General features: G+C 47.7%; 1 protein-coding gene and 1 long non-coding RNA gene across 4 annotated transcripts in view; one reads left to right on the forward strand and one right to left on the reverse strand.

Moving 5' to 3' along the window:
• Nucleotides 1-25475, reverse strand: part of LOC118309671 (membrane-associated guanylate kinase, WW and PDZ domain-containing protein 3) — a 112582-nt gene that overhangs the window by 51621 nt on the left and 35486 nt on the right. The window lies entirely within an intron of this gene.
• LOC118309672 lies at nt 15803-21409 on the forward strand. Of its 2 annotated transcripts, none has more exons than XR_007030892.1 (3): nt 15803-16079; nt 16234-16430; nt 17226-21409. It is a non-coding gene; the product is annotated as an uncharacterized LOC118309672 (long non-coding RNA). The 2 variants fall into 2 exon arrangements; XR_004793527.2 differs by having other exon boundaries at nt 16310-16430.

Genomic DNA, 25475 nt, shown 5'->3' on the forward strand with positions numbered 1-25475 from the left:
TCGCATTGGGCTGCCAGTTTTGTTTCATCGACATTTTGTGTGTGATGCCTGAAGAGGTTAAACTACACACGATTACAATATGCAGGAGGATTTCAGAAAAGTCAATTCATGTAACATAAAATCTCTGCAATCCGTTAGATTCACCTGTCCAAACTATGGGCAATACGTTGTACTGTGCATACTGCAGTATCGAAGGGCGTAATGCTCCCGCCTCCATTCCCCTGTACGCAGTTCAGCTCACACAAATTGAAAGGTGCAACGCGTCTTCCTTAAACATCTGTACATTTCATGTTCCGCAGCCGTGTGCAATTTGGGCGAGCGGCAGCGTGTCAGCGCGGGGCACCGGGGGTGAGGCGTGCGTGATGAGATATCCAGAGGATAACGATGGCAATTCCAATAGCTCGCGTCGCTCACTGCCGCACGCCCACTCGCTGCCTGTGCGGAAACTTAATCCCGGGCTCTAATCCCGCTGACGGGGAGGACCCAGAGAGAGCCATTTATAACTACGCCGGTAATAAAGGAGACGGCGCAAACTACGTCCCTGTGGTGTTCGTGACAGGACACACACAGATTACATCCGACGCCGGGAAAGTAACCGGGGTGCAACGCGGCCACGCGCCAGGGCCTCGGCGCTTTATGTCGTGAGTTATCACAGCATCCCCGGTTGCTTCATGCATATTTGAAGGACGTACGATTCCATCCGCAGTCCGTGAATGTGCCGCAGGCCGAGAGCAGAGGTGACACTGGGAGATTCCACCAGACGCAGCCCGAGTTGGCCACACGCCGCGTGGACGTGCGCTCGCGTCTCCCGCAGCCGCGGATTGGCCGCTCGCCTCCGTCACGAGGCCACGTTGGCTGTAACCGCCGTCCACTGCCGCGCAGTCGGCGGGCGAAGCAGAACGTGCCGGCTGAGGGAGTTTGAGGGACGGCGGGACTTGGGTGGCGAGGGCCGGGGGATCTGTTGGTGACTCTTTAAAAAAAAAGGAAAAAAGAAAAAAAGAAGTTTAATCTAAAATGCAGCCGCGCAGCTGGCGCTGTCAGACTACCTGTCCTCCAGCCAGAAATATTGCTTTGGATATGATGCGTGTGCTTGTGAATGTAGGAGACACAGCGTAATATATATATTCCCCAGTGACGGTGCAACATTTCTTTTTATTCATCTTCAGTCTAAGAGGCCTCTACGGTGGCGCAGCCGTGGCACTGTGCAACCCGTTCTGCACCGAGAACTGCTTCGCATTCTTGAACAGATTTGAGTCTCTTCCGTACATTTTCTTTGAACAGAAGATTTCTGATTAAAATCAAGTTCTGGCGTTTAACTACAGTCCAAAAAAACAACGTAGATTGTGTATTTCTGTTTCCCAAAACTGTACTTTTCATGATATAAGAAAACCATGTTGTTTTAAAGCTTTGTGCATCTCTTCTACAGTTCATTTACTTTTCAGATACTTTTTTTTTTTGCAGATTACAGAAATATTAATATCTAGAGTAAAAGTTTTATCAAAAATACTGTTGCGTGAAATTCTACTAGAGGCAAAGGTCACATTTTCAAGTCCAACAACCAAATAATTGCTTGATTATTACGTAAGACAAACGAAAGCAGCAAATAATCACATCTTAGAGGCTGAAACCTGCAAATGCTTTAAAAATAAAATGAACTCTAATCAAGTTCAAAGCAAGCAACCAAATCCATCTGCATAGTGTCACAAGATATCCAAGTGTGCAAATCCCTTATCTTCTTATATATATTTTCAGTGAAGTAGCCTTTGACACCTGCTTAAAATCCACCACCCTTTCAATTTGGATCGTACAATAATCAAAGAAGAGAAGAGAAGTTCTCGGAAATCCAGTCAAACCTTCGGCGTATATGAACAGAGGGCCGCTCTCATCCCTGCACAGCACCGTTGGTTCCGGAGCAAGACTCTCAAATGATGGAGATGGACTTCATGGGAAATCACTTGCGTGCTCCGAGGGGCGGGTGAGGAGAGGCACTGAGGGGCCAGAGTGGCTGCAGACGAGGAGAGAACCTGTCGCAGCAGAGGCCGACGGATTTCTGCAAGTCGTGTGTTGACACTTCACTGGGCGAGAGGTCAATGGAGACAAGTATGGAGGGAGAGGTTTCACATGTCTGTAAGCTCTCTCTATCACACACACACACACAGACACACACACACACACAGACACACACACACACACACACACTTTCTGTCTGTTGATGGAGGCACAAATTCAGAGAAAGATGTTTGGGACAGGGTATTTTACAGAGAAACAATAGTTCTAAAAGGATATTGATTATATACAAAAGTATACAAAAAAAAAGTCAATGAAACATTTTTATCATATGTTTGTTTATGTTTATAAAATATCCTATTTAGAAAACTGCATTTTATTGCGCCGCTTCTAACGTTTGCAGGTGATTTTCTCAATAAGTGTTGATCGTTCAATCAATTAAACATATTAATCATATTTAAATGGACATAGAGGTAGCTTATTTGGACATATATGAGGTAAATGCGATATTCTCTGTTTGATTATTTGTGGTGACCTTTTTTTGCACACCATGACCCCTCTACCTCTCCCCTTGTGTTTCCAGTAAATGTTTATACAAAACTCCCCCCAAAAAATCGATTAAAAAATGACCACACTTCTAAAAAGACAGTGCTTGTTTTGTCTAACTTAGAGATCCAAAAATATTAAATTCACGAATTTTAAATCGAAGACGAAGGAGTTGGGTCCAGCAAATGTCTGGACTTTCTGCTGGAGAAGTATATTTTTAAAATTATTCCTAGATTATCAACAAAGATATTGTATATTAATTTATGCTCATCAGCTAAATTGTAAATATATTGTTTCACCAATATTAGTATTATCGGCTGGGCTCCATCGTGAGTTGACATATATGTGTTTAAGGCACCTGGGATGCATCTAAGAGGATGTAGCTCGCAGCAGCAGTGAAGTAGAAACAATGTGTTTTAATAACCTCAATAACCAGCGGCTGTGCACAAGACACCGGAATCAAAGTTGGGTTTTTTTCTCCCCCATTTGCACATGGCCCGGTTCAAAAAGCACGGAAATCCATCGCATGCTGAATCCCGTCTCCGCAGTCCGGCGAAATCTGCCTCGGACACATTGATGCGGGAAGACAGACAACCGCAGGTGTGTATGAGAAGTTGAGAGCAGAAGGAAAGGGGCGGAGAAAAAAGAAGAAAAAAGGAGACCCCCCATTTTCTTCAGACAAATTATGTAACAGGCAGACTACCCCGACTCGACGAGTCGAAACCCAAAAGGCATTTTTCGAGCAGGATGCCTGCTGAGGAAGAGGATCATGCGGTAACGTGATGAATCTCAGGAGACGCGGATTATAAGGATGGTGGGGGGGGGGGGGGGGGGGGGGGGGGGGGGGGGGGGGGGGGGCTGCCGTTTGTCAGACGGCGACCTGCGCCTCCAATATGGCGCACACACGCTCAACAGAAAACAGCTCAAAAAAATGAGGTCATATTCTTCAAAAGCATTCTACAATACAACACCATACAGTATATAACATCTACAGCATCTTTACCTTAACCAATCACATGACATTTAGAAATGAAACATATGATATACGCATTTTTTCGTGTTATGCAATTAATGCAGTTTATCGATGATTCCATTAAAGTAAATTATTTGTATCAATCGGACGTTGGTTGGTGAAATTGGTCGTGAAATGTAAAATTTCATCCCGTGTGCGAGCACACACACACACACACACACAAACACACACACACGCGCACACACGCACACACCCTTTTCTAGTACTACAGCTGTGGTACGCAGAGGGCAGACGGGAAATCCTCGCTCCCGGTTCTCTCCGAACCGCGGTCCTTTCCAATAATCACACCCAGACAAGTGCCTCGACACCCGGGATGATCACAGCTCTGATCCCCACACTCATGTGGGGGTAAAGCTACCATTGTTTCTGCCGAGTAATTGCTCTGCATAGCAATTACCCTCCACATAAACACTATGTCTGCAATGTGTCCCCCGTGCAAAAGGGAGCTGTGATTATTTCTTTTGAAAGGGATTTTTTTTCATTGCCCCGTAATGAAACCCCTCAAGTGGATGCTCACTTTTAAGGTTTTTTCGCCGTTGCGTAATGAGGAGGGGGACGTTCTTGTTAAATGGAGCCTTGGCAGGCTTCCCGATGAAGCCACTGGTCGAGATGGAGTGCAAGCGGAGTAGGAGGAAGGGAGGACGCGAAGGGTGGGAGGGATGTCTGACGGTAAGGAAGCGGAAAGTTTATTGTCAGCTCAAGGTCACGTTGTGTCCTATCCCCCCGAGAGGCTTCATTGACCACACCGCTCTTCATGGGCCATAAACAACAAACTAACAATTGCCTCCTGGCATGCGCGCACGCACGCACACACGCACGCATACACGCACACACGCACACACACACACCTGTATTTATACCACAGATCCTGCCTATGTGTTCTCCAGCAAATCTCCGCGTGACGCATGCTGACACCTCTGTATAAATTATGAAAGCACGGACCAAATCAGGCATTAGTCTCTGTCTAGCTCGAACAAAAGCACACTGGGGCCACCTTCAAGCAATCCCACGTTGAATTAAAAAGCGGGGATAAATCAAGCTGCCAAAGATTTTTTAATCGACCTGCAAACTGCCTGATTAAAATTGTCTCCGTGCGCACAAAAGCTTATAGCCAATAGGCGCGAAGCAGCTCAACCAGTTGTTCTCTGTGGATCAACAGCACCCCCCCCCCCCCCCCCCCCCCCCCCCCCCCCCCCCCCCCCCCCCCCCCCCCCCCCCCCCCCCCCCCCCCCCCCCCCCCCCCCCCCCCCCCCCTCCCCCCCGCACCTAAAGAACGAGCACAACGCCCCGAATCAATTAGAGCTGAATTATGCCGTTTGAGGATTGGTGATTTATCTCCGCCAATATCCACAAGGAAAGACCATAAGGGGTTTTTGGAGGACAATGATTAATTTAATCAAGTGTGAGTGAACTTTCTCCTTAAAATCATGTTGCTCCCACAGATAATCCGCTTTCCCTGAAACGTTTCCAACAGGATTAGCCCCCGAGGGAAGCCTGGATGCGTTCGCAGGGGAGAGAGAGAGAGAGAGAGGGAGACGGAGCGAGAGAAGGGAAATATGAGGAGAGAAGAAGGAGAGGGAGAGAGAGAGAGGGTTTGCATAAAGGAAATAGAGAAAGTTGGAAAGAGGGATAGATGAGAGCGAGGACAAATAGAGCGAACGTTTGATGATAAAATATTTGTGGTTCGGGGGGTAAATACATGGTTGGAAAAGAAGGAAATTGTGATATATAAATAGATAGATTCATAAAGAGCCAGGGACGAAATAAAGTGAAGAGATGGAAAAGGGAGATGGGGATGGATGGAGATCCGCAGAAAAGGTCAAAGGGGTGAGGTCATATCTGGATGGGCCAACGAACAGGATTTACTCTTCAACCTCGCTCTGACTGGACCGGTGCAGCTGCTCACCTTCCCACAGGGGTCGCCTGTGAGAAGCGGTATAAATGCGTGGCTGCCTAAAGCACCGAGGATCTGAAATGCAGTTTTGTGTTCACGTGCGTTCGACTTGACGGGAAAGTTTTCACTCCATCTCGGCAGGAAACCTCCCGAGAGACAGTGAGAACATTTGTATGAACCCGTGATGAATCAAAAAGGAAAAAGAATGCTTTACAGTCTGAAAACTAGGCAGGTGCTCCAACTACCTGAAAAGCTGACATCTCCGGGGAAAAAAAATACTCCATGTCCCAAAGCCCAGAGCCCGTGTGAACAGAGACGAAATGAAGCCGTAGCATTTCATACAATTCCGATTTCCACAATGGTAGGCAAATATTTCCACAGAGTGCTGATAGGCAAATGATCTTCTGCGGAGGGGGGGGGGGGGGGGGGGGGGGGGGGAAATTGAAACAGCGTGAATCAGAAACGTGGATTCAGGTTGAAATAGAAAGAGGGGCGGAGCTGAGCGGGACAGTCCAGGTGTCCTGACCGCCAAAAAAACTAAAAAAAGACGAGGACGTTTGCCGAATGGAAGATTTTCCGAATTGAGTTGCAAACTCGAGAGTGTCTCGGCGGCCTCTCCAAAGTCCGTCCGCCGGCCCCCGCCGACGATTCAACTTCCCATTCGTGATCTGTTGTGCCGAGCTCGAGGGGTCACGCCGGCCAGCGGGGCGGCCCCGAGCCGCGCTGGAGAGCTGCGGCCTTTGATTAAGCTCCTCTGCTCCGAGCCTAATGCCCCGGCCTTGAATTATTCACCGAGCTGGTGGAGAGGGTTTGTGAATGCTACAAGCTTGCTAAGTGTGTTAGCATTAAAAAAAAAAACAACATAATGCAATGAAGGCCCCTCCATGCATAATGGATGGGGGACCGGGGGCCTGGGTGCTCCTTGTCGTGGGAGGACAGAATTAGAGAGAGGGGATCAGGGGCACGGCGGCTCAACGCCCCACGTTGCCGAATCAGCGTCTCCGGCCACAACCCCTCCTCCTCTGTCGGACACTTTCTCTCCTTTTCATCCATCCAGCCGAGCATCGGCGCAGCGTCTCTCAATCTCAGGGGAAGAATTCAACAAGAGTCACGATGGAACGACTACGGCACAAGAAAAAGGATTACCCTCAGGAGTTTGGCTTTATTTAGCCACTTGGCTCATAATGAATTTTTCGCCGTGTATAATTAATTCTAATACACTACGATAATGATGTCCGTGTCACATGATTGCACGTGGTGTACTGGTGCAATCAACACCACTCTGGTTTTTCCTCGGCGTGCCAGCGCTCCCCTCTCCACAATTAAGGAAATGATCGTCGGGGGGGGGGGGTGCATGTCGCACAGACTCATTCATCACTTCCTCTTGTGCAGCATTGCTTTCAAAAAAAAGTCCAATTCACACCTTCAGGATCCATCACGCTCACTGCGAAGCTTCCGCGGGCATTGGAATATCCAAGGTCACGCGCAGGCGCGAGGAGGAGATCTGGCGCGTGCCTCCGGTTCAGCCTCCGTGTCGGTGTGGGATCCAAAGCAGAAATGACTAATTGCGCTTATTTTTTAAATATCCCTCCTGTTAACTCCAGCTCTTTTTTTTTTTTTTTTTTTACTGAACTGAACGGCACAATGCCAACAGGCAGACGAGGCTCGCTCCAAAAAACGAATGAAATAAAAGGCAGAATACTTAGTTTGCCGTTCGCATACTTTCTCTTCCTAATAAATGCTCGACACATGGTTACAAGCGCTGGTGCGGTCGTGGCACTTCACTTCATCGGCTCGTTCGCTGCTCTGGAAATGTAAAGACCCGATGCCAATGAGAAAATTCTATGTCGAAAAGGAAAAAAACGTCATAAAAGGGTCACGAGAAGGTCGGCGGGGAAAAAGAGCTTCATGCTCACGGATGCCGTGTGTAAATAAACTGCTGAAAACCGAGCGGCGTGCTGCTAAGCGTGCATAAGCCCTTTGAATTAGTCTTCCTGATCTGCCGCGGATGACAGCCGCTCGCGCGGGCAGAATGCGATATGAGAGCATACCAACACAACACTGTTGCCATGTGTCAACTCTTAACCGCGCGCGAGCGCCGCAGGCACGCACACACAAAAACTTTGGCATCATCCACTCCTTATTCCGCACTGACGCGCAAAAACTCTGGAACCCGGAGCAAGGCGGCCGCTCGTGGCCGAGTGATTCTCCAGCATTGTTCAGGGTGGAGCGATGATCCGCCGTTTTCCAAGACATCCGGCCCCTCCGGTGTTTGTCTCCGATTCTTATACCAGTAAATTTCCTCGGAGGCTGGCTCGGAGAGCTCTTCCACTCGGCCCGCTCTGCTCGCCACCCCGACGGCATGTAAATGGCTTTTTCGGGATTCATTAGACGTCGCGTCTCGTAAAACGGGCCTCTCTCCTTTTGACGGCTGACTTAGCATTGACGGTGCGACGGTAAAGACATCCAGTAAAACGCCCCAATAAATATAAAACAAAGAGGGAAAGCGGCGGCAGATATTGACACAATGGCACTCCAGTTAAAATCAAAGATCCACAGCTTCTTCCCTGTGTACTCGCCGGGCTTATAAATAAAACAGATTATTGGCACTTGACCTTGCGTTACCCTGCAGTGGTTCCGACCGGCCTACGATTAAAAAAAAAACCCCGAATGACTCAGTGTTCCTGAGTGGAGACGGCGCACTCGAAGCGTCTCTCGGCGCTCATGCAGCAGGGACGAGCGGGGCGTGGGAGGGGGAGGAACGGACCGGCCGAGTTCAGAGCAAAGATCGCCCGGCGCTTCGTCCTCTGTGGTGCTGATGCTGGCAGACAGATAGCGTCGCCGCGGGGCCCGATGTGTGTCACTGACACTTGCGGGTGTGTGTTATTGGAAGCTGGTATGTGATTCTGGTCTACAGCCGAAAGGTCACACACACACACACACACACGCACACACACACACACACACACACACACACACACAGTCTGCTTTGGAGTGTATTTATCTGTGTTTGTGCATTTTTCTATATCCCCACGCTGCTGCTTCTTCTTCTTCTGCTTCTTCTTCTTCTTCTATGCACGTAATGTGTGTGTGTGTGTGTGTGTGCGTGCGCACGCGTGTGTGTGTGTGTGTGTAAATAAGGGCCTGCTACAGGGCCATGACACAGCTTGTCATCCTGTCACAGCAAGAGCCCAGCCGCTCTGAGAAAATAGCTGCGAGAGAAGAAACAAGATGTCAGGGCTTGGCAATTATTTACTTCCCGCGATGTTGGTCAGATGTGGGTTTAAAAAGGGGGAAAGGAAGAGAGGGCGTTTGCTTTCACCTTCCTGCCTGTCCCGCACTTTACCTATTTAAAAGAAGAGACATTCAGCGCGGTCAGGGCGCGCGGGGAGTGAGGCGTAATCAAAGTGTGTCGAGCGGTGGCAATGCATCAGAGTGAAAGCAGGGCAATCCTGCAGCCGGCAGGTGTTGTGGTCAAAGCAATCGACCCCGAGACCGTTGAGGTGTGATGCGGCAAGGGTCTAACAGAACGCTGGAAGAAGGAAACGGTCGCGAGCGGAGACAGACTGTCGTCCTGTCGGTGTTTACTGTGTTCATTAAAAAAAGACGTTTCTCCTCATGCTCTATTGGTGATAAAGCAACAAGATGTGTGCGTGCGTGCGTTAGTGCGCATATATGTGTGTGTGTGTGTGTGTGTGTGTGTGTGTGGCAAAGAAAAGTGGAAAACTTGAGAGAGGGAGTCTTGTTTATTCTCACACTGTGTCATCTTCTGTGAGAGTGTAGTTGTGAAAATATGCAGACATATCAAGAACAGATCGTGAGAAAAAGAAGTGTTGAGCATGGGAACAGCAAAAAGGCTTGATCAATATATATATATATATATATATATGTGTGTGTGTGTGTGTGGGATATATGTGGGATTAAAATTTTTATAGACTAAAGGGAGGAATACGTTTTTTATCAAACGTATGAGCGACACATGGAGCAGCAAACAACACATACAAAAAAAATGGAGACCAACATATCGATACATCGCTCCCTCGCTCGACTCGTGGTGAGATGCTCCACATGATATCTTTAGATATCTTCTTGTCCAGCTGGTGCAAACGAAGAGGTTTTTCTCGTTCTTTGGTTTTGACATTGTGTGAAGGACGGGTCAGGTGTGATCAAATCAAATCCTCTCCTTCCACGCCTCTGCAGCCATCAGCTACAGAACGTCTAATTCTCATCTTTTCATGAACTGAATTAATCCCATTTTGAGAAACGACATTATAATATGGCTCATACCTCATTAATAAAACTCCTCACCAAAACACTCCAGCTTAGTAAAACTTAGATGTATTGACATAGATTTTTTAATTTCTTTACTCACAAAGGACGTGTTGTGATATTCAGTTCAATAAAACTTTATTCATCCGGGCAAGGGCAATCGTTCAAACAGCAGCTCGCCACCCTGATACACACAGAGTAGCTGGCAAATACATAAAGACTCCGTGGATCAGGAAACTAAAGAAATTCAAAGGCTAGAAGCAAAAAGCACTTATGTGGAACTAGCGATTAAGTACATTAATAAATATATAACGATGACATAAAAAGGAACCTCAGAACGAGATTCTCAAAGGATACATAAGTTAATGAGGATGAGCACGAAGGCATTAGAAGTAAACTGAGGAAACCGAGGAGGCGGGAGGCAAAGGAGGTAAAGGACTTGGAGTGATGATTAGATCTGAAGGTAGTGAGAGCAAAGTCCTGAAGGCAGCAATGAAAAATCCACCTGCAACTAAGAAACGCTCGGATGGCTTCAATATGCCCACTGATATTCACGGATACCAGGGAAGATGTTCTCGTTATCATTTATCATATCGTGACATAAACGCCCACCACCAACACATGATGACAAAACTGCAGGTTTTGATGTTACCAGTTTGTGACGGCTTCTTTCGCACTTGCGCAGCGATTCGAAGGTTTAAGACGGAGGTGCCGGATTCGTGCCGAGCGGGACTGTGAGGCCGACGGAGCTGGAGGCCGACTTTGGCGAGGAAGATGAAGGTGTGAGCTGCCCCTGCTCCCTCCTCTTGCCACAGGACACGTACTCTACACAAACAAGAGCTGTGTCCCAATTCCGGGCCCGCCTCCTACTGAGGCTACATTGCAAGACCAATTGCGTCACAGTGGCATGACTCGGCTTTCCGATTTCAAAGGCTCCTTCAGAAGCGCCCTTCCATTCCCGGGGCAACGAAGGATCCAACGGGCGGATCCAACGGGCGGATCCTTCTTAGTCCAACCTATCCCAGGATTCATTGCACAGAGGCGACAACCTTTTGGGCAACCGCAGTTCCGTTGCTAGTCAACAGTAGAGAGGGTGGAACACGCTGGTGACGCCAAGTAGGAAATCCGCGGTAGACCAGACCGTCTCATTTTGGTTCAGCCGTCGCGGTCTGGGGGCGAGTGGCCTCCGTCACTCGCGTAGTCCTCTGAAGGGGACGGCCGCTGAATCGGGACACAGCTGAGCATTCTGTGAAAGGACGACTGTACTCCTAATTGCCTGTCAAACTCTGATAGTTGCTACAACAGCAAACTACTCCCCCGCCTCTCTCATCTAGTCGCAGCCATTTATCGCCGTTTCTCTGCGGCCACCCTCTCCACAGTGAGGCAGATGGGTATTTTCGCAGTGGTCGATGGCGCGTCTCCGGCAGGGATGTTGAGCTGCTTAGCGTCCTCACTGTGGCCAAAGCACACACACCTGCCGGTGTACTGCAATGGCGGTAAATCACATTCATCGGACACCCATGTAGTGAACGATGGGGAGAGTCCAAAGGAAGGAGTGGTCAGCACAGAGAACAGTATTTGTTTCATACTGTGCACACATGCTTTGCTCTTTATTCATCTCCACATGTTCCACACATCTTCACAGAACTAAACCTACTACTGACGTCACCACAGGTCCACTAGCAAACCCCCATGGAGTTGCGCTGTAATTCATTCGGCCTCCTGCTGCCGACCCATCTCCTCACATTAAATGTCTGCTATAGCCTGCTGCTCGAGGAGCCACCGGCTGGCAGCCGAGCCCAGCGCGCACAGGGCCCCCAGTGTTTATCGTAGTTTGCAGCACGAACGTGGCCAAATCCCCTCGACCCCCTTCCATGAAAGTCAAAAACCCAATTCTGCATTCTGGAGGAGCACGCTCATCCCTCTAAGACGGGCGATAAATCACGGGCAGCGAGGCATGCAGTCCGCCAAAGGACTGCAGTGCTGCACTTCAACCCAGTCGCAGAGTGCTGCTGCAGCAGCAGCAGCCGGCCCCCTCCCTCTCCGCCCTCGCGTTGATTGCGGAGAAACTTCCAGGCAACCCCCTTGATCATCATCTTCTGCAATTGGCCAAACATCCCTCCACCCCCGCTTCTCCTCCTCCTCCTCCTCCTCGTTCAGTCTCCCCCTTCCATCCTTTCCACCTCTGAAGCCCTGTACTCCCCTCCATTACACTAATAAGGCTAATCACCCCTCCGGCTGGCGCGGCCATGAGCCCCGGAGAACATGTCAGCAAGGGGAGATCAATGGACGGCATCAAAGGGCTGGAGCGGCACACAAACCAGCCCGGCACAGGGCCCGGGAGATAAGGCTGCTGCTAACCCTACATTTTTCATGAGATTATCCACCACTGTTCTGTTCTCGCCTGCGGTTTGAGGGCAGGGTGCTTTTAATGAGCCGGGCAGCACCAGGCTGACGCCGATGGCAACAACCAAAACAGCTTGCGACCACATGCGTGCGGGGCACGATAACGCACACGTGCAGTTAGATGTGGGCACGCACATGGAAGCCGCGTGACCAACAGCGCATGCATGGTTGATGCTGCATGCCTGAGCACACAAACCCACCAACACCCACACGGGGAACGGCCGTGTAGTTATTTCTACAGATCCATTAGAGGTTCATCCATAATAGATTAGTTGCTAATTAGGGGGTAGTTTGCTGGTGCTAAAGAAGCGTTGAGGGCAAAGCTTTGCCAGCCAGCTCAGCGTCCCACTTCCCAGCTCCGTCTTCCTCGCTCGGTTCTTCCCGAAGGCCAAGGGGTCTTTTTTCCGGGATCCGAGGTTGTGCTAACGGAGAGCAGAGGGGCCCCCCCGAAGAAGGAGACTGCGAGGTAGAGTGGAGGCTGTTTCCCTCCAGTTAGGGTGTAGGAATGAGGGGATGAAAGAAACACTTGAGCTCTCACCGAGCAAAGTCTCGAAGAGGAGCGGGGGATGAATATGTATGGGGAGATTTGCAAAGGAGGTGACCTTTAAGTGCGACCAAGGTGTCAACTGGCGGAGGCTGGGCTGAAATGGGCCGGGGATCTGAGGTCGGCGCGTTCCACATGACATTTCTCTTTTCCCGTGGACAAAACAACAGCTCCGCGACACACAACAGAAAGAGCTATCCGTGGCGTACGGAGAGCTTTCAAAGAGAACAAGTGTTCTATTCAGATTCTCTGTCGCAGATGTGACGCTCATGGTAAAACTCAGATGCCACATTGTTCGACAGACTTCACCGTGTAACGGAAAAATTCTCGAGGCAGTCATTCAGAGTACTGAATATGCCGCTTCTGTCTCGCGCAGTCAGTTACACCTGTCTGCCAAAGAACAGGGAGGACAATGGAGATAAAAGCTGAGAAAAATTACAATTCTCCTCTGCAACACAATGGTCTGGCTCACCGCGGATGTATTGACTCACTCAAAACAACATTTATCAGAACTCGGCGAGACTCAGACTTGGACAGGGGGAAGCAATAACACCGTGGGATCCTCTTCCTAATAAAATAGACTCACGGAGACTCAGAAAGCTGCATGTGATGAATTTTTAATAATGCAACAGATTTGCCTATACCTATCCTCTTTCAGGGAATAGAGACAAAAAAATAAAACTTGGATAGAGACAAAACTGTTTATACAAAAAAACAATTACCTTAAGGTTCAGTTTGTCTGTTTGTTTGTTAGCAGGATTACTCAAAAGGTTAAACACAGATCCGCATGAATATTTATCAAACGTGGGTCACGACCATGCAGTTAATTACATTTTGGGAGGGATCCAGATCAGGACCCAGGAATTACTGGGCCCCTGAGGTCTGTGCTCTCTGGAAAAAACATTTTATTTCAAACATCCTTCATTAACTCTTTACCAAGCTCCTTGTGGTACCCCCCCCCCCCCCACCACCGAGATATGACACGGCCACTAATGAGCAGCATTACATTTAGTGCATTTATGAAAATATGAAATAGTTTTTTTCTGGCATATGGAATGGTGTAGCAGATATACAAGCATCTTAAAAAGTAAAACAAGCACAGTATATATATATATATATATATATATATATATATATATATATATATATATATATATATATATATATATACTGCACAAGAAAACATATAACATATAACATATCTGGCGGTAACATAAACCGCCAGATGCAGCAAACTTTTCTTCTCTGCAATGTTTTATTCTCATTACTTAACAATCCTTAAGGGAGAAAAGCTTTTACACAACTGTGGGAAAATATCTTCTCCCACTCGCGTTCTTTTTTTTTTCCAGTCATTTGAATTTCCACTTCTCTTATGCCAACAATTATTGTGCGTATTCTAATTGAAACCCCTCGCCTACACTATATAACAAAACACGCATCTATATTTGTTCAAAGTCTGCGTTTTAATAAAAGGTGAGCATTATTTTGTTGTGGGGTTTTTTTTTTTACAAGAGAATCACTGTCAACACAACGACAGTCTAATAGCCGCTGGGCGACTTTGACACAAGATCTGTATAAAAGCACACAGGATATATTCAGTGGAGCCTCAATGGATTCTCTTGCAATAGGCACAATAGCCTCCTCTAAACTGTTTGTACAGAGAAAACTGATCTGACAAAGTGAGACATGACAACGAATCCTTTCTATAGAGCTGCAACAGTATGGATTAGTGATCGACTACTAAATTAATCGCCAACTATTTAATAATCGATTAAATGGGTTTAGGTAGTTTTTGTGAGAGAGAAAAGAAAATTGAAAAATTCTCTGATTTCAGCTTATTAAATGTGAATATGTTGTGGTTTCTTTGCTCCTCAGTGACAGCAAACTAAATATCTTTGGTGTGTGGACTAGAGCTGCAACAGTTAATCGATTAGTAATCGATTTGCTAATTAATCGCCAACTATTTTCATTACGCAGCCCCTCTTCTCACCCTCTGTCTAAAACGCCTGGATTTCTTGTAGCCCCTCCCCCTCCTCCCGATTAAACCCCAGTCTGCTCTGATTGGCCAGCTGGCCCAGTCTGATGTGATTGGTCAACTCTACACAACGTGTAGGAAATGTCACGGTCCTTCACCAGAAAAGAGGAGATTGTCAGATTGCGGTCAGTGTTACACACACCATAGGAGACAAATCTGGACCAGTTGTTCAGAGCCAGGTTGGAGGGTTTAGCCAGAAAAAAAAAAGTTTTTCAATCAGCGGGGAGTGTTGTTTCTAATTCTATTTGGATGAAAACTGAAGTATCACTTTTGTTCAGTCAGTGGCAGATTTCTCAGCCTGTTTATGGACAATGTGTTGTCACTGTATTTGTGTTGCCCCAGGCTTTTTTAATCTAAATTACACTTTCGCTTGATTAAATTAAAGGGCGAACAAAAAGAAAATGCATCGTTTGCCATGTTGGTGTAACATTTCAGCCCAGAAAACAGTATAACTCATCATAGTAGAGGAATAGAAATGCAAAGAGAACATTGCAGTTTTATGGTAAGAGGGACAACTAGAGGATGAATCAAACCGTGTCCCAAGACTTTTAACACACTCAGCAACATTAACGTTGCGGGTCATTACTCAAATGTCACAACGGCAATAAAACGGCAATAAGCTGAACTGCCGGCGAGAGGGGAACAGTTAGGATTTCAAATGAGAACGTCTTCCGCAACAATATCACAGAGAGAACATGCGGCAACGTTGGACTCAACTGTATCAATAACAGCGAAGACAATGTCGTATGCTCTAGATGTGACAAAATACTTTGTGGCCCTATTCTGACTTCCTTTCACACACTCTCTGTCTCTCTCTCTCTCTCTGACACACACACGCACACGCACGCACGCACACACACACACACACACACACACACACACACACACACACACACACACACACACACACACACACACACACACACACACACACACACACACACACACACACACACACACACACACACACACACACACACACACACACACACACACACACACACACACACACACACGGAGGCTGCACTGTGCTCTGGTTCTTCATTATCACTGCGGTGCCTTAAAAGGCATCGCCCGCTCCGCGGTGTCTCTGCTATTCAACCCTGCACGTATCTCTGATTTACAGCAACTCGCTCCGTGTGGAAATTGAGCCCGTCAGATCAGGAGGGGCCTCTCCTCCCTCCTCCTCCAAAGGATCTGAAACGGTGCCCTGCAGAAATCAAGACAAAAAAAACAGCTCTGACCACCGGTCACGACGGCGAGAGCCGCGTGCATTCTGCCACGCAAACAAAAGCGCGACCTCAAAGTTGTCCCATCGAGGGAGCCACGCCGCTCGCTCTTTGAGGTAATTGAAAAACACATTTCTCGCGGTGAGGATAGAATCCCGGCTCAATTTCTGTGACTTAAGTTGACTGTGAATATATTAGTTGCTCATGACCTACTTACTGTACTCTCTCTCTCTCTCTCTCTCTCTCACACACTTCTAACTGCCACTACAGTAAGGCGTGGTAACTGTGTGTGTGTGTGTGTGTGTGTGTGTGTGTGTGTGTGCGTGCGCGCGCGCTCCACCTGCAGAGTGATGTTTCCCCATCGGTACAAAGCGAGAACAAGTACATGCATGCCGCCCCTGTTTGTCTGCGCTCCCTGGGAGGTGTGTAGCAGCTGAAAGACCTCGCCTGGGACTAATACACTGACGGTATATTCATACACCCACACACAGCACACACACACACACACGACATAAGGGTGCACAATCAGCGCCGAATGTCTGGCATCAAAAGTTTCCCTCGCTTGCCTGTCACCCACATTTTCCTTCACCCACTAACAAACGTCATGAGGAATTCAAGGCGTTGCTTCTAAGTGGCAAAGAATAGAATAGAAAAAAAGACAATGAGAAAATGTCTGTTCCTCTTCCGAGAAGAACAGTAGTACACTCTAACGAAGAGCCGTGTATATATATATACACACTATATATATATATCTATATATATATAGATATATATATTGTGTATAATATAAACCAACATTTAACAGAGGCAGCTCTTTTAAAAAAATGATTCAATCCGCCGGCAAAATCCCGTCTCCGCTCAACTGACAGAAACTTATATCAAGGGGGCAATTAACGCACAATAGGGTTAATGAGCACATTGTGTGCGCGAGGCAGCGGGTGACACCGACAGTCCTCCCTAATTTAATACTTGCCACCCGAGTACTTTGGGGGTATTTGACGAGTAAAAAGTCGAGTGGGAGCTCGTGCGCGTGAACGTACATCCTGCGCGGCATAAGGGTGCACACCCCCCCCCCCCACACACCTCCCCCACCCCTCCTCTCTAAGCAGCGGTCCGCGACATTATCCATCTAGTACGACTCTCCCCACAGGAGAGCCCTATCGGCTGCCCGACTCCACGGGGACTCCATTACTTTTTGGCTGAATGTCTCCTGCAAATGGAGAAATGACAAGAACAAAATGTGTGGTGTCTTTTTGTCCCAGGCAAAATGAAGGAAGAAGAAGGAGACGGAAGAGAAGAAGAAGAAGAAGAAGAAGAAGAAGAAGAGAATGCTGCCGTCACGGCTGACTGCTGTCTACTGACACAGCACATCCCACACCCCCCTCGTAACTAACAGGCGATGGACCCTGCAAATTCAGAAAATCTGCCACCGACCACTTACGGCAGGTTCCTGTGCAGCTTTTATTGTTTTGGCAGCATCACCAGAGGGAACGACAACGTCTGCATAAAAAGGTTAAGGTCAACTGACATCCGGCCTGTACCCCTCCTGCCTGATGAGGCCCAGAGCAACCTCCAAACTCAAACCCCTCACATCAGTGGAATAATGATGTCTCCTGGCGGCGGCGGTTTGATGGAAACAGATACGAGGTATGGCGGGCTGAGGCCAGACCAGACCAGAGCGGAGGATGTCAGGGCGGGCCACGGAGAAATCACCGCCGTCCGACCCCCCCGGAGACAGGAAAAACGTAAATGTGCAAAAAAGAGTCAGCTGAACCCGAGGTGGGACTGTGATAGGATGAGACACATCGGTCGAGCCAAGATGCATCAAAGTCTACAAAGAGGGGCTGACAACTACAAATGCAAAATGCACAACTACAAATCCACAGGATACATAAAAACGAATGTTCAAGTATTTGAAAGGACACTGTGGCATCTTGCATGTGAATCCAAACAACGGATAGCCTCAACGAGGAGCAATTTACTTAATAATATCATTGATTAAAGGATTGATATTTTAACCCTTATCCGTCCGCATGTCACAGTGGTACGTGGACTACGGCTCTGCAGATACAGTAGTGACAGTGGCAGGTACAGAGAGTGTGTCGCTATGGCGACGTTTATCACTGACCGCTGGAAAATGATTGACCAGATGAGAGAGATTGAGACGGATCGTTAGTTATTCTAAAAAATCTTTGGATTTCACGTCCGTTAAGGCATCAGTATGGAAACAGATTTTTTTTTTCTCCATACTCTCGTTTCTTTTTTTTTCCATACTCATCCAGACCCGGAAATTACTAAAATCAAACTCTTATAGTTTTCCATACTGCGTCGGACCCCTGCTCCATGCATGTCGGACATTCAGCATCTTAATGGGACATCAAAAAAGCTGCATATTATGATAATTTTGTTTAGTCTGTTTATCTATTTCGAAAATATGACTTGATCCCTCTTGTCTCGGCAGCCGAGGATGACTGCGGGCCCACAGGAGGAGCTCCTGTCGCCTGACTGCTGCCGTCTCTACTGTGAACATGATGAAACCATGACGGCAGAGGCCAACACCAGTCCGTTACAGTGAACCACAAAGGGAATCACATTAGCGAGAAATGAGTTATCTTGGTGGATTTTTTTCAAAGAGAGTGTGGCTCAAACAACAGCGTGAAGAAAACAGCGCTCGGTGCAGTACGAGGGTGAAACTGTTTACCGGCTGTTTAAAGCGTGATTCATTTCCTTTGGATTCATGTACGCGTTTGAGACATGCATATGAAAAAACACAAATGCATGGGAGATTATCTCTGCAGTCGCCCACCCCCAGATTCCCCTGCTCCCTCACACACACACACACACACACAGATAGAGAGAGACACAACTTAAAGTAGGTCAGATTTCTTTTCTTCTTCTTCCGGAGAACACGAAAGTGGTCAACTTGCACCAGCGCACGTCGTGAGATATTTGGCAGGCGGACAACTTGAGGAACATTGACCATCCCTCTCGTGTCACTTCCAAAGTAATCCTCGGTCGGTTTACATCTCGGAGCCGGGCTTATGTGTTTCGGTGCGACTCGAGGCTCCAGAGGCACAGAGGGAGAGAGAGGATGATGGCGTTTTTCAATAACACAGAGATTCAGAGTCCTCGACAGAGAAGAAGCCCCGCGGCTGAGAGGGAGCAGTCCTCACCGCACCCGGGGGACCGGGTCCTTATTGGCTCGCGTGTGTCAATGGAGCCCCGGATCGGCTTCTCACGACAGTCCATCTCTAACCGGGTTAATACTGCCCTGAGTGATGCCAGCAATTAAAGCCATATCTAACATTTATTACCACGCGCTGGTCACCTCTACCCGGGCCTCCCAGAGTAGCGTCTGTGATTCAACCCCCCCCCCGCCGACGCAGATGCGGCTGCTACAGAATGACTGTTATCTGTCTGGATAACTAGCACATTAAGGGCAGGAAGGTCAGTGGCATCCACAGGAGCCTCATCCGCACCGTGGCCTGGAGGAAGGGGGCCGCAACCGAGCTGCACGGACCTGATCATCTTGTGCTGAGGCTCATTTCAACTAATGCGAGGTCACTAGGTTGATATGGAATGGGCCGAAGGGGTTGAGAGCAGGAAATACAGTGAGTCGCTCACTTAAAACACACTGGTGTTAAGTTTGACTGCTGCAAATAAGAATGATTTACAGGAAATATATTTTCATTCTAAAGATATTTAAAAAACACTTCACAAACCCCAAGGACACCAACCGCCAATACCAAAAGAAATTATATTTACAATGATGAAGCAGAAAGAAAAGAAACGCGTGCTCACATTTTACACGCAAATGTTTAATTTGAGTTGGTTTAACATTTTATCGATTATCAGAACTGCAGTCATTCAACTCTCTGTCAATCAACTAATCCATGGTTTCTCTTAGGTTTGAAAAATCTCCCTACTCCTTTTTGGTTCACGACCTGGAGTAATGAGTAAACATTAAATATGGATTTGTTTAAATACAGGGAGACTTCAGCCATAATAACCTAGAGCAGCAAATTGAGTTATTATTGAGTACTAATAGAGTTTTTGCAGATCATATGATTTTCCTAACAGTCCACCGTCCAGGGGTTGGGACACGTCACCATGGAGTGACCACGGTGCTGGAGTTACATCTCAGGGACGGCGGTGTGGTTACTTTCCAAAGCAAACTATATCACAAAAAGCCGGCATGAGGTACCTTGGAGAAAAATACGAGACTGTGATGGATGATACGACTCAAGCAACTTTCAACAGTCAACTCTCCAGCAGTTATATGGAAGGGTAGGAAAGGATACCTTTAAGAGGTCTAGTCCTCAAAATGGTCCACCGCCGTGTCTGAGATTTGCAGTATCATGATAAATAATGGATTTAATCCAAGGCCACGCAACAGTTCTTCTGCACAGGCGAGCACCTACACGCCAGCGCCATCCTCGTCGGTACCAGAGAACAGTTCACCATCGCTGATACTCCGGGGGTGAGCGAGTGGAAGTCGGTGAATGGACGAGCGAGTGCGAGCACTGTAGCGTTGGACAAAAGAGGAGGAATGACAAGAGCAGGCAGCGAGAAAGGAGCGAGGCCGCTCACGGGGGGCAACAGCACGTACGCCTGCGGCTGAGAGCTTTGTCCGCCGAGAGAGATATTCATGTATAAGATAAAGGAAACATCTTTCTTTCATAGGAGAGCAGCAGGAGGGGCCAGTGTTGGAAACCAGACCGGCCGCCGCCCCCCCCCCACTGCATACTCATTCAGTCTGATTGATGGATCCCGATTCTGTGTCTGTTGATGCGTTTGGGGACTCGCTCCACCGAGACGCGAGGTTGTGCATCTGGTTCATTCACCGGGGGCCACATCCACAATCTGCACTCGCGGCGGGTCGTGAGAGTCAATGTGTGTTTCCTGTGCGTGAAAAGCTTTTCTGCAACTCCAACAGCGATCGTTACTTAATGCTGATGTCATTACAGCCTGCAGTGATTCTTTACCTCAAGGAAAGAACTTATTAGGGCCATTACACTAAGTTTTGGCAATCGCAAGCGCATCAGAGGCTTTGCTCAATTTGAATGCCTCGCACAGATTAATCTTTTTTTTTGAAGTGGTTTGGATTATTGCTCATAATTTCCGTCTGCAAAGCACTCTGACATTTAATCAGAAATGTGATTTTAGAAAATGGTTTTCCAAATGATCCAAGGATTCTGATGCTTCCCCCTTTGACATGATACCAACAATCCCAAATGAATCTGAGTCAAACAGGATCCATTTGAAACATCGCTGGTTTAATTACTCCATCAAACCAGCCTCCGACATGTCGTTGTGAATATTTGAAGCACTCCGGCGGTAATCGCCTGGTACATTTCGCCATGTTGCTACACTCGTATTGTCTTTCTCAATAATGAGAATGGGAACAGTTAGACACAGACGACCGACCTAGAATAATAAAAACCATTTGCACAAACAAAAATGTGTGCGATGTCGTTTTTTATTTTTTATTCCGGGGCCCCATAACTGCCTCGGTGACGCCAACCACCGACTTTAAAAAACAAACAGCACTTGGGAGGAAGAAAAAAAGAAAAGAAAGGGAAGCTGAAAAGCAGCTCGTGCACTTTTGTCCAAACTTTAAAGCCAATTAGCAGGATGAGACGTCTCATCCGGGGGAGGACGCAGGGTCAGGGCGACTCCCGCAGACGGGTTTGGCGTGCACGTCGGTTGTCCTGCGAGGAAAATGAAAAGTCCTCGTCGGCTTGCCTCGTGGCTGCACCAGCGGCGGCGAACACAGAGCGGCGGGCACAAAGCTCCCGCTCCTCTTTCGGTTTCGCCCCAGCTGTGTTATCGTGAGTGCGTCCAATTAGTGTCGAAGGAGTAGCTGGATCACAGATGGGCTCGACATTTGCACACCGTTACTTGCAACCTGTCGCGTTCCGCCCTCTCCCTCAGAGTCCTCTTTATTCCTTTTCTTCTCCCGCGTGCCGGAACGTGATGCGCAAGTGACCCCGGTGGCACAAACCAAAGAGCCTTCTGGGCACGGACCCAGCTCTCTCTCTCTCTCTCTCTCTCTCCTTCCTCTGTTGCATCTACAGGTTTGTTCCTGCCTCCTTGAAGCGGAGCCAAGGGTTTGTGCTTGAACGTCGCGCGAGCATGTCGCGGCATTTGAAATGCGAGCGCCGGCCCTTTGTGCCCGGCGACACGTGGCACATGATCAACCTGCTCAGGGGAACTCGCGGGCCCGCCAGGCTTCAGAGCAGGAACCTGGGCATGGCACACGGCGTCTGGGATGGAGCGCCGATGGATGTGCTGTTGTGTTCGACGGCGCCCTGTTACTCTGCCACAAAGCATCGGCGCGTTCCAAAAACAGAAGGAAAATAAATGCCACGCGCGCAAGTCAGGGTCTCTTAGCGAGGTGGCAGGGCGGCGGCAGGGGTACAGGTTGTTCATTAAAACCCAGCGCCGCTTCTCCATCTGAAACGGCACAGAGTGTACGAAAGAGAAGCAGATATGAAGAGAAAAAAGGGGGAACAGGATATATATATATATAGAGGGAGTGCAGCGGGAAAGGGGGAGAGGATATCACTAAAGGACACAGGAGTGAGTGACAAAACCTTATTGGATTTATTTGTCTTGCTCTGCTCCTCAGATGAATCTCATTTATTGTGGCTGACAGCCAGGGGAAGTGCACATCAAAGAGAAGGCCAGCACAGACACAAATGTCTTTTTTCTTTCCTCATAATGAACGAGGAGCAGGTCCCTCTCGATCCTCCAGCCATGAAACGCAAACACCGAAATCGAGACGCAGCGCATAAATTGGGTTTGCGTATTACCTACTCAACAGAGACACATGAAAAGAATACACAAAAAATACTACAAGTAAGTATTGTGTCCTCTGAAGTGTCTAACTAGAATCACTAGCTCACTGTCAGCCCATGTACTCAAATACAGTACTTCAGTAAAATGTTGAGGAACTTGTACTTTAATTGAGTATTTCTATATTGTGGTAATTTATCCTTAAAACCCCCGGTGTGTAATTTTTGTAACTTTCTGGTGGAAAAGTTGCAAACCCACAACCAACTGAGCTACCGACAGGGGACACTTTACGGGGGCGCACCGCTGATTCCATTTCCTGCAGTGCTGAAAATTTGACGCGAGTCCTCTATATTCTGGACCGTATATGGAGTTAAACATAGTTCTGGAACTATATTTAATTGGTTCATTGTTGTGTGCAGTCAGGGTCACAATTCAGAAATCTTTGAGTTGTTAACAGCTTCACCAAATAGAAAAAAAAGAGCAATCTGTAAAGGATCTGAACACTTCTTCCACCGCTGCTCGCGGTCGTGTGACCCAAGCCGAGTCTGTTCAGACTCCTCTGACAGATGAAGTGAAGACTTCTCACTCCGCCGGCACAGAGGATCTTGATCAAGATCGTCACCGATTAAGTATCCGCCCAAGTATGAAATACAATAGATTAAACACAATTTCTCCTTCTGTTCCCGAGTTCTCACGTTGAATAATATTGTGTCAGAATATAATGTCACCGAGAACGTTGACCTTTTGGATATTAAATGTCATCCCGCGATCAGTTTACCCAGTTAGACATTTGTGTAAAAGTTTGTCATGATTGGATTCTGGAGCTATGTCAAAAAAAAGTGTGACGTGACTGTAACCTTGACTTTGACTTTGGATCTTTGACCGTCGAAACATAAACCGTCCCAGTCTTGAGCGAAAGCAAAGTTTGTGCCGAATCCGAAGAAATTCCCCCCAGACGTTCCTCCGATGTCATGATTAATTACGGAAATAAGATGGACTGGCAGACATAAGGACAAACATAAGGCCTCCGTCCGCAGCTGCTGCCGGCACACAAAAAAGGCACAAAAGACGGCAGATAGTGAGACGGTAGTTAGGAGATACGATCCCTAAACAGCTGGCGGTGGCTTTCGCCTTTTTCCGCGGTTGTTTTTCTGCTCTGCCTCTGTGGCAGCTGAAGGAGATCGTCCTTGAGGAACGCGACGTAAATCAACAGCCGGCGACGGCGGCGAGCAGCCGGCCCCCCCGGGGGTCTGCCAGAGAAAGCATAAACTTAATTAAGTCCCATCTTACAAGGTGTGCGTGCACTTGGAAGGCTGTAATGAAAGCCCAAACGCCGGCCGCAAATTGGTGCAACGAACAGCGGGGGGAAAACGATGCCTGTCAAGGTTCACGCACAGCCCCGGGGGGGGGCTGTGCGTGAACCTCCAACGATGACTGGTGCTGCGAACACAGCGATTAGGAGATTGGAGAATTACAATAACCATATCGTCGCCACGGCCTTGTGCCAACCAGAGGGACCTTTTCTGGTACTGATGCGACAATGTGGAAAAATGTCCGGTCTCGTTGTCCACGGGCCCTGTCACGATTGCGCTACCTTTTTGTTGCGCGATATATTGTCCCAGGAGTTATTGCGATAAACAATATTAACGTTTAAGATCTTCTTTTTTTTTTATGCTGAATCACGCGAGCTTGCAGTAAAGGCCTATTGCTCCTAAGTCCTATACACCAAATGTGTTGCTGCTGAGAGAAATGTTGCCCAAAGTTTAGAGTCAGACAAAAACAAGCAATTTGAAGACGTGGTGCCTTCGGAAAAATACTAAGAAATCTAGAGCTGCAACAGTTAATCGATTAGTTATCGATTACTAAATTAATCTCCCAAGTATTTTGATAATCGATTAATCAAGTCGTTTTTTATGAAAGAAAAAAGTTCTCTGATTTCAGCTTCTTCAATGTGAATATGTTTATTTGCTCCTCTATGACAGTAAAATTTATGTCTTTGGTGTGTGGACAAAACAACTAATGATTAATGAAATAATCGACAGATTAATCGATTGTGAAATTAATCCTCAGTTGCCGCCCTCAGGAAATCCCTCTTTTCTGACATGGTAAAGACAAAATCAGTAATTCATTAATCATGCGACGAGGACAGGCGAGAGGACAGAAGCTTCGATGCTTGCCGGACCGCTGTAGACATTCATTCCCACGTCAGCAGACGCGCATGTAGACACAACGGCTGTCATTGGCGATCAGAGAAAATGATTGAGTTCGTGTTCCTGCGTCGTCAATAACGTCATTATCGTGACAGGCCTGGGAAATAACCAGTGTCAAGGTAAGTGGCTCACTCTCACCTCCTGGGTGTCGAGTGGACGTCTGCTGGCGACGGACCACACAATGTGAGTGGATCAGTCTATTTGCAACCCGGTAAACGTCGCGCGCATCCTTTGCTTGTCATCAAGCCGAGTGCCACAAGCGAGCTGCTGCCGATGATTCGAACACGAGCTCGAGTTATGTTTTATCTCAGCGGGAATTCAAACGCTGGACGAGAGCCGAAGTGGACCATCCCGCAAACGGGCATTTACGCAAACGCAGGAATATAGGAACAAAGTTAGAGTCGGACCCAGACATTCAGTCCGGTAAAAGACTGAATTCGCGGACGTGTGGTTGGGCGACAGATTCACAAGGACACCATCACTGAACAGACTGGTTTATTATTC

The sequence above is a fragment of the Scophthalmus maximus genome, chromosome 6 (assembly GCF_022379125.1).
Source record: "Scophthalmus maximus strain ysfricsl-2021 chromosome 6, ASM2237912v1, whole genome shotgun sequence".
NCBI classification, from domain to species: domain Eukaryota; kingdom Metazoa; phylum Chordata; class Actinopteri; order Pleuronectiformes; family Scophthalmidae; genus Scophthalmus; species Scophthalmus maximus.